Genomic DNA, 9,601 nt, shown 5'->3' with positions numbered 1-9,601 from the left:
AATATTACGGGCATGGCTCGTAGTAGATGATCGGACCAAATATAATATATAATATAATATATAATAGCTTGTTTACGTTTTCGGCCCAAAATTCTCGAACGTAAATCGTAGGTTAAGTGGTCAACTATTGTTATGTCGCGTGAGATAATCCGTACGCCATCCCTCCTTGTCTGGCCGCCAACGGTCCACGTACCGTTATTCAGACCCCCCATAAATCTAAGGACCCATCATAAAACGTAAACATTTTGAAATTCACAATTCAAGTGACAACCCTCCGTCGAAAGTGAGTTGAAACAGAAATAAACCAAGTGTTTTCTAAACTTCCTCGTGGAAAATCCAACACTTCTAATCTCTAATCGAAATCATAGCCACTCAATTCGAATTATTAGTTATTTCAATATATTAATAGTTATTTCAATTCGAATTAACTAGCTCGATGATGAAAAACGACGATGAAAACTGGATCAGGCTCTCATGAACAGAACTACAACCGCACCGTTTTACCTCCTTCGTGGCAAAAGGATAATATATCCCATCTTTCAAACCACTCAAACAACATCAAAAAACGTAAGCTTGATTCAGTCAAAAAAAAAAAATGTAAACACTAATCAGAAGGAACTGTTAACAAGCCATGTTACCACTTACAACAGATTCGCAATATTAGAATCTACAGACGATTCTATGGACGTAGTTGAAACATCAACAAATCAACACACACAAAAAAATCCTCCTCCTCCACCAATCTTCATTGATGATGTTATCGACATTTAAACAATGATAAAGTTTATCGAGAAAGATATTAATAAAGAGGATTACATACTAAAAATTAAAAATAATCAGGTTAAAATCCTGCCGGCCAATCCAGACTCCTATAGAAAACTAACAAAGTTACTAAAAATCCTGAAAGCAAACTTCCACACATATCAGCTGAAACACGAAAGACCTTTTCGTGTGGTACTACGCAACATCCACCACTCAGCTAACTTAGATGAACTGAAACTTGAATTCTTAAATCATAGCCATGAAGTAACCAACGTTAGCAATATAAAGCATAGAATCACAAAAAACCCGCTATTCTTATTCTTTATTGACTTAAAGCAAAAGCCAAATAACAAAAAAGCCTATAATATTAATCGTTTAATGAATTCGGTAGCATAAATTGAACCACCTTTTATAAAAAAATGAGATAGTTCAATGTAAAAGGTGCCAAAGGTACGGCCACACGCAGAAATATTGCAACCACAATCACCGCTGCGTTAAATATGCAGGTATTCACCCTACAGATCAGTGCACTAAATCTTCAGAAACTCCTGCGAAGTGCATCCTTTGTCAAGGAGAGCATCCTGCGAACTACAAAGGTTGCACAGCCTACAAGACCTTGTATAAAAATAAGTACCTAACCAACCAAGCACTTGATCCACAAAAATTCACTACTCCTTCAACCTCTTATGCACAAGTAGTTCAAGGAAATCAAAGCAGACCGAAAATCTATAGTGGTCAATCACAATATAGTGTTCCCAGTTCACAAAACACGGATGACTTTCATAGACTTGAAAAATTAATCGCGAAACAAACAGAGCAATTTAATAACTTGCTATCACTGCTTACAATCATCGTGGACAAATTAACACGCTCCGACGTAAAATAAAACCAATACGCATAGTTCTTTGGAATGCTATCGGTCTAGCTCAGCATAAATACGAACTAGAACTCTTCCAAAAACAACAAGAAATTGACGTAATGCTTATATCTGAAACTCATTTCACCGATAAAAATTACCTGAAAATAAATGGTTATAACTTTTACCATACACAACATCCCAGTGAAAAGGTCCCGGAATTATCATCAAGACCAGCATAAAACTCTATGAGCTTCCATCATTCCAGAAGGACTACCTCCAAGCTGCAAACGTAGCGATAGAAGATTGGCATGGTCCAATCACCACATCAGCAGTATATTGTCCTCCTAGACATTCTATTTCCAAAGAAGACTTCGATAAATTCCTTGAAGACCTGGACAACAGATTCATAGCTGGAGGAGACTTTAACGCTAAACATACGCAATGGGACAACAGACTTATCACAGTAAGAGGCAAAAATCTTTTGAAATGCATAAACGCCAACAGACTTAACTACCTTAGTGCAAACGAACCCACTTACTGGCCTACTGACACTAACAAACTACCTGTCTTATTAGACTTCTTTATAACTAAAAACATCTCGCCAAGATATATCCAAATCAACTCTTCTATGGAACTCTCTTCAGATCATTCACCCGTCATAGCAACAATTAACTCAACAATTATCGAAAGTCAATTTAATGGCTTTATTCATAACCAACTCATAAACTGGCAGCTCTTTAGGGAAGTATTCAATCATTCAACATCAGCCTCAATATCCCTAAAAACATACGAAGATATAGAAACGGAATATTTAAACACCAGCATAATAAACGCGATCCGTTCTTTCACCTCTACTAAGTGTTTTGTCAGTAATCATGAATGCCCCCATTACATAATAATAAAAATCGCAGAAAAATGCAGACTTAGAAGAGAACATCTGAAGACAAGCGTAAGCTAAATAACGCAACAAGAAAACTAACCAAAATCCTTAAAAATTACAAACATAACTGTTTTCAAAAATATCTTGCTAATCTGTCTCCCACAACTGACTCCAACTACTCACTATGGAAGGCATCCAGGAAACTCACTTGTCCTCTGCAAATAATCTCTCCAATTCGCTGTCCGCAAGGTGAATGGACGCATAGCCCTATACAAAAAGCCAACTTGTTTGCAAGTCACTTAACTAATGTCTTCAAACCGTATTCCTCCACTATTGAACCTTTTTCATTTCTGGAAGTTATAGAATTAATCCGTCGTCTAAATCCCAGGAAAGCATCGGGACATGATCAGATAAGTAACAAAGCTATTAAGGAGCTTCCCATAAAAGGGATTGCTCTCATTACTTCTATTTTTAATGCAATTCTTCGCCTTGAATACTATCCTAAGTCTTGGAAAATATCATTAATTACTCTTATCCCCAGACCTGAAAAACCAATACACGAAACTAGCTCTTATCGCCCAATTAGTCATCTGCCCGCTTTGTCAAAACTATTTGAGAAGATGCTAACGAAACGATTCCTTCCACTCTTAGAGGATTTGAAAACAATGCCAGATCATCAATTCGGTTTTCGGAAGCAACATTATACGATAGAGCAAATTCATCGTCTAACAGACCGTCTAACCGATCAGATCCGCAAACTAAAAAGAAAATACCCTTTAGATTGAAGCATTAGATTCAACTAGAATCGAACATACTATAAACTCTTATAATCCAAGTTACAGTACCACGCCAAAATAATTTGCTTATAATGCTCAATGAGAATTCATTGTAAATAGTCTACCAAATAAAAAAAAACGTACGATCTCATCAGCAAGTTACACAGCGTATTTACGATCAGTGAATACTCTACGTTTTAACAAAGAGTTAGTTGAGTAATACTTGTACTGTGGATAAGTCGAGTATGACTTAGTCTTTGGAAGAAAGCACATTTGCTACCTCGTTGACCGTGGATTTGTTATTGAACCTAAGATCATTGTCATTAGCATCTCGAGTATCTAATTACCACGGTTACTTTTCAAATTGTGTAATAATCATATTTGTATTAGTATATATTTGTATTTGTTTTATTACTTTATGTGCGTCGTACAGTGTTAATCCTCTGTGACAAAAAGTATTACGTGAGGTATCTTCGAATCGAAACGTCCTAAGACGCATGTGCAGCTACAATAGTAATTGTTCGAAATTTTGAGTGACATTATCCCTTCATTAGGAAATTCCGAATTGCATGTCCTCTCCGAACTGTAAACCTAACGACTTCGAGGTCAGATAAAGAAACCCCTGAAAAGGACCAACCGGAAGGGCACGATGGACAGACGAAATCCAACAGCTGATAGGATGAATCAGCAACGTAGGAGGACAGTTCATCAACAGATATCGTACCGTACAGGTGAAAGACTTCACTCCCAACAAGATCTTACCACTGCTGTGCATTACATCACACGTTACGTTTATACAACAAGTTCAACACAGTGCTGGATTACTCTAACACTCGATATATTAAACCTCCTGCACCTTGAGCATTAATTCATTCGAGGTACGCGATATCGGCCGATCGGTTTGACCTGACCGGTTGCTCTTTAGTCGAGAATTCGCAACAGTAATATTTTTACAAATAAAATGTACATATCCAATAATAATTTTCAATGGTTTACATAGACCATATAATTTTCTAGCTCCATAGTAAATGAAACAATAGTACAATGCTCGTAAAAACTAACCCCCCAACGAACATATTTTAAAGCGACTCTGGGCTTTATCTAATTATAAAGGTATCGAATTGTAATAGTAACGAGGTAATGGTACATTGAACAAGACCATAGTATCGACACGAGTCATTTTGTGGTGCATGAAACGTATTGTGTTGTTTAAACTGTGTTGAATGAACCAAAATAGCGCTCGTTGTGGTAATAATTTATGTTATTATAGAAACATTTAGAGGAATGAGATCTAATCCGCAGCGCAAGAGTTATAGACTAATTAAATCAGTGACAGGGCGTATTTGTGCTTTCACCGAACATGCGCGACTAATTACCGGTTTACGGCGAACCAATGGCACGTTAGATGCAGGATGCAGGCGATTTGTCGGTTTCCTTCTAATTGCTTGTATCGACATTTCCTGCGAGCTTGTAATTTTACAATGCACGTGTGCTTCGCTACAATTCGTTACGTGTCGTTCCAAGCTATCACTCATCACTCGCAAACACGCTCAACATTTTTCGTTGGAATTTGTTGATGGATTATAACAATACTTGATTCGATGACACTAACGAATGTTTATGGTCGATTAAACGTTCTAAATTTCTTGCACGAGAAAACTTTGTTACACGTACAGGTTTCATACACACTTGAGAGCTTTGAAACCACCTCGCAATGGACAACTAGTAAAACTATCTTTTCAACAAAACATCAAGGAATTACGTAAAAATAGAATCTAGAAATAAAAATCAAATAACCTGAAAATTTCAAATAATCAAAATAACCAAAAAATAACCTCAGGAGCTTTTAAAACTTCCCAAAAAATGGTTGCGCGACAACGTGAAAATCTCCTCTAAGCTATAAAAAAAAAAATGATATCGCGCGAAATAGGTAACCTCGTGAAATTTTCTCGCAGGCAGTGACGCGAGACACGAAAATCAACGATATATTGTACACCTTATAAAACGTTATATAAAGAAAAATGTTTGGTTATAGATTACGTTATTATTAGGTTTTTATTCGAACGAAAAAACTACCGATACTCCTTCCAACTTAGAAAACGTTGGGCGACAGGCGCGTATCGAATTGGGAAACGAACGCTGATTTTCACGAATGAATCGAGTAAAGTTATGAAAACGTTGTCGGCTACTGGGCTACACGATGTATTTCAAAGAAAATCCATTTACTGCAGAACCGAGTTCTGGTCCGTGTCCAAGATACTCTAATGGTAGCCATTCCTATTGGTTCAATTGCCGCTACTACCGCTGTTACTGGCAGGACCCGATTATACCGTGAGCAGATATCGTTACGTGAAAGAGATGGCAATTGCCGATACACTTTTCAGACGTATTCATAAGCTTCGTATACGCCCTTAGACCGCGATAGAACGATCGAAATAGTGTCATGAATATGATGGCAATCAATATCGTCGCTTGGTTATTGATAAATCTTTGGATGCGGTTTAAGTTTCTTCAGATTTTTCTTCTAATAATGTAATAAATGTAATGATAATGGCAATAATGTAATATTATATTAGGTTATCCATAAAGTTTCTTTCTTTTCATAAGGTGATAATAAATGAATAACAATTTCTGTTTTATATTATTTTATTAAATTAGGTATGATCCATTTCGTTATATTTCTATTAGTATGGTCGTGCATAATTCAATAAACTAATATAAAACAAAAAATTATTATTTCCTTATAAAATGAAACTTTTCGGACAACCTAATAGATCGAACCGGTTGTGAGCTGGACTACATTACGCTTAAGATCGGTACATATGAAATGTAATTTCTTTGATGTCCGAATCTCGCGCGCCGATATATCGTAATTTTTTAAGCGCAGCTTTATGTATTCATAGATGGACACTTATGCATAGTCAAGTTCCTAGATTACTCGTAATTCTGGAAATTCATAATAGGATTCATAGATTTTATCGTAATAGATGATATCGCATAAACCCAGCACAAAATTCATCATTTCAAAATCAGTTAATTCGAACAGTGGCTGTGTGAAAGGACCAAAAGGCTTCTGGTGAGCATTCGTACGGGCTCCTAGTCCGAACAGAACTGGAAACTCGTGCGCCAATCTGCGTGCACGCAATACTGCATGCGTGACTACATACGAAATATCTATGTGTGTATTATCATGCTTCAGCTTCGTACTAAAATGGAAGGACATTCTGTTACGGACTTAGCGACAACGAGAGACAGGAACTACATGGACAGTAGACGTGTTCAGAGGTAAAAGTAAGCGTGTCCATGCCGAAGGACACGGAAGAGGATTAGTCGAACTGCTTCCATGAAATTGTTGCTGTCGTGACGGGTTGCTTTGCGTTTGCTTCTGTCTCTCTCAGGAAACGAAGGCTCCTCTGTCTAGCGCAGCCTTATTTCCTGGCATTACGAATCTCTCCAGTGAAGAAAAGCGTTGACAGAGGGGCAAAGTCGATGCCGCTCCGTTTGATTACACTCTCCCGCTATCCGATTATATTCTCTGTTCGGTTACTGTACTTTGTACGTGTCCGCGGCAAGCGTGAACTTTCCGACGAAAGACACCGAATACATGGAAACGTGTGTTCCTGGTTATGTTGGGTTACGTAGAGTTTCGGAGCTTATTTGCTGGATGCTCGATGACGTCGCAAACTTGAGAAATTGTGGAGATCAGTACGAGAATGGCGAGCGTGATAGGAAGCTATTTTTCGAATATAGAAATTTTCTGTTTAATCTTTCGAACGAGCAGTGAATATCGACGAAAAGTTCTCTCGACTTTCTAATAAATTCGTTCTACATTACTATATTCGATATCGTGCGATTAGTGGATTTGACAAAGTTCATGAAGAACATGATTAATATCCTACATAATATCGAAAACTTAAAAAAAGAAACACTTTATATATTAAATACTAAATAATTAAGGTTTCTTAAATTTCCAAATATTAAATGCAATTCGAATTAAACGATACCATATATTACACAAGATTAAACATTCTCCACCTGAATCACAATTCATTGGAGGCTTATGCGAAAGCAGCGCAAGCATGGAATTTATGTGGTAGCCATTGTGCGGGGGCCATAAACCAGTTCTCTCGGATCGATGCGATCTTTTTGAAAGTTTGCTCGGTGGAAGAGTGGCGACAGAAACGAAAAGAGTATTGTCGCGTGGATTCGGTGCTCGTCAGGAGCACAAAGGGTTTACCCATCGTCGTCGGATTCGTTTGTTTCGCACACGTAACAACCGATAACGAGAAATAACGGTTCCGAGATCGTCCCGCTTACCATCCACTGGCTGAGTCTCCTCTTATCTTTTCTACGAGTGGCCCTCTCATATTATTGTCTCATCCGTAGGTCGGTCAAAGGATAATCGGTAGGTGGAAGCGACAAAGTCCATCCGGTCGGACGACGATTGTCTCTTCTGGCCTCGATACTCGTTTCGATTGTTCCTCGAACCCTCTGCGAACGCTAACGCCACCCTTCGATCGGTGAACGTATCCGCGCGGAGAATCCAGATGTCAAAAAGAAAGAAGGTCCACTTTTTCCTGCGCTAACAAGAAACGATAACGAGAGACGTCTGGAATCGATAAACTACTGCAAATAAATGGAGATTATTTGAAACGATGGAACTTTCTTTGTTTCTTTATTGTTGGACCAGCTGACGTAACTAATGAGTACGCTTGTGATATAAATTGATCGCGCGAAAGGGGTAACTCAAGATCGTACGAATGAGCGATAGTGGACAAAGTATTGTAAACGATTACTTCAGGATAATGAGATAACAAAGTGGCGTTTTAGTAAAGAGGAAGCAAAATGATATTGCCTGAGGAGTGGTCGAGTAAGAAAGAAGGGATAATAGGAAGTAATTAAAGACTTATATAATATAACGATAGGCAATTATACACAGAAGATAGATAAATACTGGTGTACTTAGAGAACGTTTATATTTATATATGAAAACTGTATTTCGAATTCAGATAATATCCTATATCAAACCATGCTCGATACTATAATATTATTGATATCATATAATACAGAAATTATACTAAATATACGAAATCAGTGAATGAAGGCTTAAAAAACGGCGAATTTAATGCGAAGACAAAGAATAAATTACTGAAATTACGAAAAATTCATAAAAGAGATGAAACTAATTTTTGAGCAGCGGCACCGCAATAAATTTATTCATCGAATTCAGGTTTTGGTAGCTCAAATAACATACACAACAGCACAGAAATATGTTGCTCCTACGGTACTTCGTTTTATCACTGTGTACGTTCGATGAGTTAATTAATAATTTCACTTAAGCAATATTCCTCGTGGAGATATAATTCCTTGAAAATGTACAATAAGACTATAAATCAAGCGACCCTCCATTCAAACTTATTGTTCGAATATTCCGGAAGTTCGTACTCGGCGCTCCTATTCTTCCCGAAATTCCCATCCATTACCATCGTATCCCAGTAACCTAATTTTCGGCTAGGAGATTAATCGTATAATTCAAGTTCGGTCGAAGTGGAGACGCAGCCGATAACGTATATGCGAGCCAATGGCATTATAGTCGGATTCAGGAAAGTCGGCTCGATTTCATCGTTTTCATGAATGAGAGCGTAAATCAGACAGAAGAGAAAATTAGATCAAGAACGTTTGCTTGCACGGAACGTGGAGTCGATTCTAATGGCCATCTTTCCATTTTCCACCAATTTTTCCTCCAATCGATAGATAATCCACAAAATTTCTCTAGATTGACACTTTTTATGATATAATATAATAATATCAGGGATTAAATATTACGTTTCTTTCCGTTATATTCTTTTCTTACTTTTTGTTTCAATATTTTATCATTTCGATCTATTCCACTGTATAATAATATTGATTTGGACAAAGTATTACGAAGAATTGGAGCGTAATTGGGTATTCTAAGCCGAGAAAATATTTAATCGAGCGTTCGAGATATGGTCCTCGTCTATCCTAAAATTTTTGTTTTACAAACATTACCAACAAAGCTTTAAAGTAGGACGTCGAATCGAATCCACGTGCTTCTTTGAAAATATTGAAAACAGAGCCGAATATCGTAGAATCGTGTCTCGTTTGTCGCAGTCAAAGAATCTGAGATAAATGGTGGTCCTGAGGCCATCCTCGCCGGTAAACGTCGAAGTAAGACTAAGAAAAGGAAAGGAAAGAAGGTCACGCTTACACATACACACATTGCACTCGCAATCGTCATCTCGGATCAATCACGGAGTACGGCTAACGTAATCGGAAAGTCCTTTATATCCGGCGAAACTAAGT

Source organism: Bombus flavifrons, chromosome 3 (genome assembly GCF_040668555.2).
Source record: "Bombus flavifrons isolate JBK064 chromosome 3, iyBomFlav1_principal, whole genome shotgun sequence".
NCBI classification, from domain to species: Eukaryota; Metazoa; Arthropoda; class Insecta; order Hymenoptera; family Apidae; genus Bombus; species Bombus flavifrons.
Note: the sequence above shows the minus strand (reverse complement) of the source record.